The sequence below is a fragment of the Heterodontus francisci genome, unplaced genomic scaffold (genome assembly GCF_036365525.1).
Source record: "Heterodontus francisci isolate sHetFra1 unplaced genomic scaffold, sHetFra1.hap1 HAP1_SCAFFOLD_61, whole genome shotgun sequence".
Taxonomy (NCBI): domain Eukaryota; kingdom Metazoa; phylum Chordata; class Chondrichthyes; order Heterodontiformes; family Heterodontidae; genus Heterodontus; species Heterodontus francisci.
Genome location: NW_027141441.1, coordinates 7,967,278 through 7,977,540, shown reverse-complemented (window position 1 = coordinate 7,977,540; position 10,263 = coordinate 7,967,278).

Here is a 10,263-nt window from a genome sequence, read left to right as displayed (position 1 = left end):
TTGCTGAGTCTGGGATTCTTGAGCATTCAGACGACAATCCTATTTTTATAAAAACATTGGGGAAATGAACATATTTCACTAACAGGCAGTTAAAATTAAAACAGTAGTTAGCAGAGTGGCGCAGCGGAAGCGTGTTGGGCCCATAACCCAGAGATCAATAGATCGAAACCATTCTCTGCTGTTTATGTTCGGTAGTAACACAAACAGTTCACTTTTAAAACATCATAACAAGATGCTTCCTGAGGCACTCGACTGCAATCAGCTTTTTTCTTCTCGTGAACACATCAATCAGTAACAATTCACTTTTGCTCACACGAACACAAGCTGCACAAACTGCAAACACGGACCAGCCGTGTCTCTCCCCTTTGTCAACCCCTTCCTGCAGAGCCTCTGTTGGCCACAATAAAACCAGGGCAAATGGTCACAGTTAGGAGACGGTAAGCAACAGAAAATAAAACAATAATAGGGAAAGCCTTTACACAACAACAGGGGACATCTTTACACAACAGAAAACATATTTACACAACAGGAAATACCTTCAGATAACAGGGAGAACACAATCATACAAATGCCTTGTTTCTCCATCTCAGTCTCGTTGCCTCTCTCTCTGTCCCTCACTTTTGCTTCCTCATCGTCCATTCTTGGTTTTCTGTGTGTTTTTCTCTCTGTCCCGTTGTCGATGGTGTTACTCAGCGGCCTTGTAACATTGTGTAGCCAGGCTGAGCCTCCCAACACCTGTGTTGCTGTAATAAAAACAGAAAATGCTGGAAATGCTCAGTAGGTCTGGCAGCATCTGTGCAGAGAGAAACAGTTAACAGTTCAGGTCGGTTTCCTTAGCTCACATTAACTTTGTTTCTTTCTCCACAGATGCCGCCAGACCTGCTGACTATTTCAAGCATTTTCTGTTTATGTTTCAGATTTCCAGCATCTGCAGTATTTTGCTTTTGTACGTGTGTTGCTATGTCTGGGACTGTTTGAGTGCAATGCTATTGCTTTATAAACAGCGTTGAAACAAACATTTATCTCGCGAACACACAGCACGAACACACAGCTGGATATAAACAGCAGCCTGCAGCAGAGGGCGCAGTGGAAGTTTATTAACACAAATAATTCAGCAACACTATATTTACTGCTGCCCACAATCACACCATGCTTCATCTTAACAAGTTTTAATCTTAATTTACATCAACTTCTTGCTTCCAACAAACACTTCAATTTGGAACACAGCTTCCAAATCACCTTTATTCACAAACCCGAACACAAGCTGCAAATGCTGCAAACACACACCAGCCCAGACTTTCCCCTTTCTGTCAACCCATTCCTGCATCACTGCCTCTCCATCAACAGTTGTCGCTAGAATCATACAATCATAGAATGGCTAAAGCACAGAAGGAGGTCGTTCAGCCTGTCGAACCCGTGCTGGCTCTCTGTTGGAGCAACTCACCTCGTCTCACTCCCCAGTCAGTTCAATTTTGGTGGTGGGAAAACTTCTCGAAAGAATAATTCGGGACAAAATTAATAGTCCCATGGACTAATTCAAGTGGGTTAATTCAAGAAAGCCAGCATGGATTTCTTAAGGGAAAATCATGTTTAACTGTCCTTCTGGAGTTTTTTGATGAGGTAACAGAGAGGGTTGATGAGGGCAATGCTGTTGATGTGGTGTACATGGACTTTCAAAAAGTCTGGCAGCATCTGAAAGGTCACTGAGCTGAAACATTAACTCTGTTTTTCTCTCCACAGATGCTGCCAGACCTGCTGAGTACTTCCAGCACTTTTTGTTTATATTTCAGATTTCTAGCATCTGCAGTATTTTGCTTTTATTGACTTTCAAAAGGAGTTTGATGCAATGCAACACAACAGACTTGTGAGCAAAGTTATAACTCATGGAATAAAAGGGACAGTAGTAACATGGATATGGAATTGGCTGAGTGACAGGAAACAAAGAGTAGTGAGCAATGGATGTTCTTCGGACTAGAGGAAGGTTTGTAGTGGAGTTCCCCAGGAGTCAGTGTTGGGACCCTTGCCTTTCCTGATATATATTAATGACCTAGACCTTGGTGTACAGGGCAGAATTTCAAAGTTTATGGATGATATGAAAATTGGAAGCATTGTGAACTGTAAGGATGATAGTGCAGAACTTCAAAAGGACATAGACAAGTTGGTGGAATGGGAGGACAGATGACAGGTGAAGTTCAATGCAGAGAAATGTGAATTGATTCATTTTGGTAGGAAGAACATGGAGAGACAATACAGAATAAAGGGTACAATTCTAAAGGGGGTCCAGGAGCAGAGGGCCCTGGGGGTATAAGTCATTGATTGAGAGAGCGGTTAATAAAGCATACAGTATCCTCGGCTTTAGTGATAGAGGCATAGAGTACAAGAACAAGGCGGTCATGTTGAACTTGTATAAGACACTAGACGCAGCTGAAGTACTGAGTCCAGTTCTGGGCGCACACTTTAGGAAAGATGTGAAGGCATTGGAGAGATTATGGAAAAGATTCATGAGAATGGTTCCAGGGATGAGGAACTTCAGTTATGAAGATAGATTGGAGAAGTTAGGACTGTTTTCCTTGGAGAAAAGAAGGCTAAGAGGAGATTTCATAGTGGTATTCAAAATGATGAGGGGTGTGGACAGAGTGGATGGGGAGAAACTGTTCCCACTTGTGAAAGGATTGAGAACGAGAGGGCACAGATTTAAAGTAATTGGTAAAAGAAGCAAAAGCGACATGAGGAAAAACTTTTTCACACAGCGAGTGGTTAAAGTATGAACTGCCTGAGAATGTGATGGAGGCAGGTTCAGTTGAAGAATTCAAAGGGGAATTAGACTGTTCTCTGAAAAGGAAGAATGTGCAGGATTATGGGGAGAAGACGGGGAAGTGACATGAGGTGAATTGCTCATTTGGAGAGTCAGTGCAGACATGATGGGCCAAATGGCCTCCTTCTGTGTAGTAACAATTCTGTGATTCTGTGATTCCAATATTCGAGTCATTTCTATATATGGTGGTCCTGACACTGACCCTTGTGGACATCACTGTTCACCATCTTCCATTCTGAAAAACAACCAAATATCACAACTCGCTTTTCTTGATATTTCATCCATTTTTTAATCGAAGCAGATACTGACCCTCCTATTCCAGGAGCCTGAGTTTTGTTACCCAGCCTTTTATGTGGTAGTTTGTCAAACGCTTTCTTAAAATCCACATAGGCAACATCCATTGCTTTCCTTTCATCAACCTTTTCTGTTACTTCATCAAAAAAATCAGTTATTTATTAATAGATGCAGCACTGAAACAGACCCTTCGGCCCATCAAGTCTGTGTCAACCAACAACCTCCCATTTATACTAATCCAACATTAATCCTACATTCCCTGTCACATCCCCCACCATTCTTCTCCCACCTCTCTACACTAGGGGCAATTTACAATGGCCAATTTACCTATCAATCTGCAAGTCTTTGGCTGTGGGAGGAAACCGGAGCACCCGGCGGAAACCCACGCGGTCACAGAGAGAACTCAAATAATGAACTGATTGCCTCATTAGTTCTGTGAATAATACAATGATTTAATAGACAAAGATTTGAAACATTCCTGCCCATAAATCTTGATAACAGAGAGTGTGTGGATCTCCTGGCTCAGAATGTTTAATGGATACAGTCCTCATATCTGACAAGGAACCCCTGAACATCCACAGTAAAGACAGTGTGGATGAGGAAATGTAAGAGCCGGGAGCTGAAACTCAGGGATGGCCGAGCTCTCCTGTCATTGAGCTTGTGTGTCTGCTCTGCTCGCCGCACTTCCGGCTCTACTTTGTTTCCAATGAAAAGATGAAAAGGGCCGTTCGGTTTTCCTCTCACTGACAGCGTGTTTCATTCGGGTTAATATAACCCGGGACTTTTGCTGCTGAAATGAATTCTGCAAGGTCCCAGCAAACACACCAGCTCCCTCCTTTCTCCTCTCTTTCTATTGGATTGTTTTACCAGGAGGGTCTCAATAATAACAAACCCCCTGCAGGGAATGACCACAAATTGAGCATGTAAATGGGGCAAGTGGGCAGCTTTCTGGGTTCTAGGTTCTCCCTACCCCGCCCCTCCCTCCCTCCAGTCCAAGCCCCTCTTCACTTTCTTTGGGACTTTGATGAGGGTGAAATGGGGAAAGTTCCCATTGATGTTTGAATGCTGTATTGCTGCAGGGATCTGCGCAGGCGCGATGAAGCCCCGCCCCCAGTGAGACGTCACAATGAGGAGTGGAGCGCATGCGCAGCCTTTCCCCAACCCAGTCTGTGAAGTCATTCACTCAATCAGGGGAAGATGGTTTAAATCAGCTGCGAATGGAGACTTCCCGGGCCTGGGGGAAGGGAACAAACAGCATCTGCTTCCAGCAGCCACTGCTTTGGAACCTGAATGGATGTGGTTATTCTTGGACACAAAGAAAAGTGCAGCGAGCTTTTTCCAACACACTAAAATAAAAGCAAAATACTGCTGGAAATCTGAAACAAAAACAAGAAATGCTGGAATCACTCAGCTGGTCTGGCAGCATCTGTGGAAAGAGAAGCAGAGTTAACGTTTCGAACATTCCGAAGAAGGGTCACTGACCCGAAACGTTAACTCTGCTTCTCTTTCCACAGATGCTGCCAGACCTGCTGAGTGATTCCAGCATTTCTTGTTTTTGTTTCGTGCCAACACACAGTCGGTACAGGATCACTCCCAAAGCACAGAGATACTGCCAGCTCATCTGTTCCACTGGAACAAACAAAAGAAGTAGTCAGACACTGATCCCAAAGTCAAGAGACACATTTTCAATCCAACAGTCAAACAACAGCAGGAGAGACAGAAGTTGTTTCCATTTCACTCCAATTCAGTACAGCTGATAGGTTGATACATCAATCGCAGTCCAAAAACAAACTCACTGTCAGATCTAAATAAACTCTGTCACCATGGCCACTTTTAAAAAATAAAACTTGAAATTGAACAGACAAAATTTACCTGATTGAAAGGTACAGAATGAATGCAAGGAGGCTTCAAGGGGATTTGGACAGGGTAAGTGAATGGGCAAGAACGTGGCAGACGGAATATAATGTGAATAAGTGTGAAGTTCTCCACTTTGGTAGAATAAACAGAAAGACAGAGTATTTCTTAAATGGTGAGAGGTTGGAAAGTGTTGATGTCCAAAGGGACCTGGATGTCCTTGTTCATGAGACACTAAAAGCTAGTGTGCAGGTGCAGAAAGCAATTAATAATGCAAATGGTATGTTGTCTTCATTGAAAGGGGATTTGAGTACATGGTTAAACATGTATTGCTTCAATTGTATAGTCTAGATGAGACCGCACCTGGAATATTCTGTACAATTTTGGTTTCCTTATCTAAGGAAGGATAGACGTGTCATGGAGAGAGTGCAACGGGGATTCACCAGACTAATCCCCTGGGATGGTGGGATTGTCTTATGATGAGACACTGCAGAAACTGGGCCGAAATTCTCTGGAGTTTCGAAGAATGAAAGGTGATCTCATTGAAACAGACAAAATTCTTACAGGGTGTGACAGGGTAGATATGGATAGGATGTTTCCTTTGTCTGGTGAGTCTAGAACAAGGAGACACAGTCTCAGAATAAGGATAGGCTATTTGAGACTGAGATGAGCAGGAATTTCTTTACTCAGTGGGTGGGAACTCTGTGGAATTCTTTATCCCAGAGGGCTGTGGAGCCTCAATCATTGAACATATTCAAGACAGAAATCGATAGATTTCTAAATACCAACGGGATCAAGGGATATGGAGATCGCAGGGAAAAATGGCGTAGAGGTAGATGATCAGTCACGATCTGTTTGAATGGCGGAGCAGGCTCGATGGGCTGAATGGCCTAATGCCCCTATTTCCTATGATCCCATGAATCCCAATAATGTACATCAGACGTTAGACCAAGTCATGCATTACATACCAGTTCAAAAATCCCACAGAGATTAAGACTGAAAGATACAGTATCAATTCCATTACTACAAAATGAAGGACTTGGAGCTTGCAGACCAGCCCATGTATAAGATTGAAAGTTATATTTTCATTCACAATCGTTTTCACAGAGCTAAATATTAAATAACAATCCACAACTTGTACAGGATTACCAAATAAAACCTACAACTGTAAAATACAGTTAATCCATTTTTTAAATTAAACACAAGGCAAACAAATATTGAAACATCAAGAGAGCGGGAAACAGTGAGAGCAGAATGGAGCATAAAGAGCCCAGGAGAGGGAGCAAGAGTTCACTCAGAGAGCAGGGAACAGCGAGAGCAGATGCAAAAAAAGGCAAAGGAAAACACAATTAATGGGAGAACACTGAATGGTGTAGAGGAAGTGAGGGACGTTGGAGTGAATGTCCACAGATCCCTGAAGGTAGCAGGACAGGTCAATAAGGTGGTTCAGCAGGTATATGGAATCCTTTCCTTTATTAGCTGAGGTACAGAATATAAGGGTGATCTGGGTGTCCATGTCAATAAGTCACTGAAAGCTGACATGTAGGTGCAGCATGCAATTAAGAAGGCTAATAGTATGTTAGCCTTTATCGCAAGAGGATTTGAATACAGGAATAGTGAATTCTTGCTTCAATTGTAAAGAACCTTGGTGAGACCGCACTTGGAGTACTGTGTGCAGTTTTGGTCCCCTGACCTTAGGAATGATATTATTGCCACAGAGGGAGTGCAACAAAGGTTCATCAGACTTGTTCCTGGGATGGTGGGACTGTCCTATGAAGAGAGATTGGGGAAACGGGCTGTATTCTCTAGAGTTTCAAAGAATGAGAGGTGATCCCATTGAAACCCACAAAATACTTAAAGGACAGTCAGGGTAGATGCAGCTGAGATGTTTCTCCTGGTTGGGGAGTCGAGAACCAGGGGACGCAATTTCAAAATAATGGGGAAACCACTTAGAACAAAGAACAAAGAAAATTACAGCACAGGAACAGGCCCTTCGGCCCTCCAAGCCTGCGCTTATCCAGATCCTCTATCTAAACCTGTCGCCTATTTGCTAAGGGTCTGTATCTCTTTGCTTCCTGCCCATTCATGTATCTGTCTAGATACATCTTAAAAGACGCGATCGTGTCCACGTCTACCACCTCCGCTGGCAACGTGTTCCAGGCACCCACCACCCTCTGTGTAAAGAACTTTCCACGCATATCCCCCCTAAACTTTTGCCCTCTCACTTTGAACTCGTGACCCCTCGTAATTGAATCCCCCACTCTGGGAAAAAAGCTTCTTGCTATCCACCCTGTCTATACCTCTCATGATTTTGTACACCTCAATCAGGTCCCCCCTCAACCTCCGCCTTTCTAATGAAAATAATCCTAATCTACTCAACCTCTCTTCATAGCTAGCGCCCTCCATACCAGGCAACATCCTGGTGAACCTCCTCTGCACCCTCTCCAAAGCATCTACATCCTTTTGGTAATGTGGCGACCAGAACTGCACGCAGTATTCCAAATGTGGCCGAACCAAAGTCTTATACAACTGTAACATGACCTGCCAACTCTTGTACTCAATACCCCGTCCGATGAAGGAAAGCATGCCGTATGCCTTCTTGACCACTCTATTGACCTGCGTTGCCACCTTCAGGGAACAATGGACCTGAACACCCAAATCTCTCTGAACATCAATTTTCCCCAGGACTTTTCCATTTATTGTATAGTTCACTCTTGAATTGGATCCTCCAAAATGCACCACCTCGCATTTGCCCGGATTGAACTCCATCTGCCATTTCTCTGCCCAACTCTCCAACCTATCCATATTCTGCTGTATCCTCTGACAGTCCCCTTCACTATCTGCTACTCCACCAATCTTAGTGTCGTCTGCAAACTTGCTAATCAGACCACCTATACTTTCCTCCAAATCATTTATGTATATCACAAACAACAGTGGTCCCAGCACGGGTCCCTGTGGAACACCACTGGTCACACGTCTCCATTTTGAGAAACTCACTTCCACTGCTACTCTCTGTCTCCTGTTGCCCAGCCAGTTCTTTATCCATCTAGCTAGTACACACTGGACCCCATGCGACTTCAATTTCTCCATCAACCTACCATGGGGAACCTTATCAAACGCCTTACTGAAGTCCATGTACATGACAGCTACAGCCCTTCCCTCATCAATCAATTTTGTCACTTCCTCAAAGAATTCTATTAAGTTGGTAAGACATGACCTTCCCTGCACAAAACCATGTTGCCTATCACTGATGAGCCCATTTTCTTCCAAATGGGAATAGATCCTATCCCTAAGTATCTTCTCCAGCAGCTTCCCTACCACTGACGTCAGGCTCACCGGTCTATAATTACCTGGATTATCCCTGCTACCCTTCTTAAACAAGGGAACAACATTAGCAATTCTCCAGTCCTCCGGGACCTCACCCGTGTTTAAGGATGCTGCAAAGATATCTGTTAAGGCCCCAGCTATTTCCTCTCTCGCTTCCCTCAGTAACCTGGGATAGATCCCATCCGGACCTGGGGACTTGTCCACCTTAATGCCTTTTGGAATACCCAACACTTCCTCCCTCCTTATGCCGACTTGACGTAGAGTAATCAAACATCTATCCCTAACCTCAACATCTGTCATGTCCCTCTCCTCGGTGAATACCGATGCAAAGTACTCATTTAGAATCTCACCCATTTTCTCTGACTCCACGCATAATTTTTCTCCTTTGTCCTTGAGTGGGCCAATCCTTTCTCTAGTTACCCTCTTGCTCCTTATATATGAATAAAAGGCTTTGGGATTTTCCTTAACCTTGTTTGCTAAAGATATTTCATGACCCCTTTTAGCCCTCTTAATTCCTCGTTTCAGATTGGTCCTACATTCCCAATATTCTTCCAAAGCTTCGTCTTTCTTCAGCTGCCTAGACCTTATCTATGCTTCCTTTTTCCTCTTAGCTAGTTTCACAATTTCACCTGTCATCCATGGTTCCCATATCTTGCCATTTCTATCCCTCATTTTCACAGGAACATGTCTCTCTTGCACGCTAAATCAACCTCTCTTTAAAAGCCTCCCACATATCAAATGTGGATTTATCTTCAAACAGCTGCTCCCAATCTACATTCCCCAGCTCCTGCCGAATGTTGGTATCGTAGGCCTTCCCCCAATTTAGCACTCTTCCTTTAGGACCACTCTCATCTTTGTCCATGAGTATTCTAAGACTTATGGAATTGTGATCACTATTCCCAAAGTAGTCCCCTACTGAAACTTCAACCACCTGGCCGGGCTCATTCCCCAACACCAGGTCCAGTCTGGCCCCTTCCCGAGTTGGACTATTTACATACTGCTCTGGAAAACCTTCCTGGATGCTCCTTACAAATTCTGCTCCATCTAGACCTCTAACACGAAGTGAATCCCAGTCAATGTTGGGAAAATTAAAATCTCCTATCACCACCACCCTGTTGCTCCTACATCTTTCCATAATCTGTTCACATATTTGTACCTCTGTCTCATGCTTGCTGTTGGGAGGCCTGTAGTACAGCCCCAACATTGTTACCGCACCCTTCCTATTTCTGAGTTCTGCCCATATTGCCTCACTGCTCGAGTCCTCCATAGTGCCCTCCTTCAGCACAGCTGTGATATCCTATTTGACCAGTAATGCAACTCCTCCACCCATTTTACCTCCCTCTCTATCCCGCCTGAAGCATCGATATCCTGGGATATTTAGTTGCCAATCGTGCCCTTCCCTCAACCAAGTCTCAGTAATAGCAATAACATCATACTCCTAGGTCCTAATCTAAGCCCTAAGTTCTTCTGCCTCACCTACTACGCTTCTTGCATTAAAACAAATGCACCTCAGACCACCAGTCCCTCTGCGTTCATCATCTGCTCCCTGCCTACTCTTCCCCTTAGTCACGCTGACTTCATTATCTGGTTCCTTACAGGCTTTAGTTACTACCTCCTTACTGTCCACTGACCTCCTCATTTGGTTCCCATCCCCCTGCCACATTAGTTTAAACCCTCCCCAACAGCGTTAGCAAAAGCACCCCCAAGGACACATAGGACAGAGATGAGGAGAAATGTTGTTACTCAGAAGGTTGTGAATCTTTGGAATTCTTTACCCCAGAGGGCTGTGGAAGCTCAGTCATTGAGTATGTTTAAAGCAGAGATTGACAGATTTCTAAATACAAATGATATAAGGGAATATGAGGAAAGTGTGGGGAAAAGGGCATTGAAGTGGATGATCAACCATGATCATATTAAATGGTGGGGCAGGCTCGATGGGCTGAATGGCCGACTCCTGCTCCTATGTTCCGATG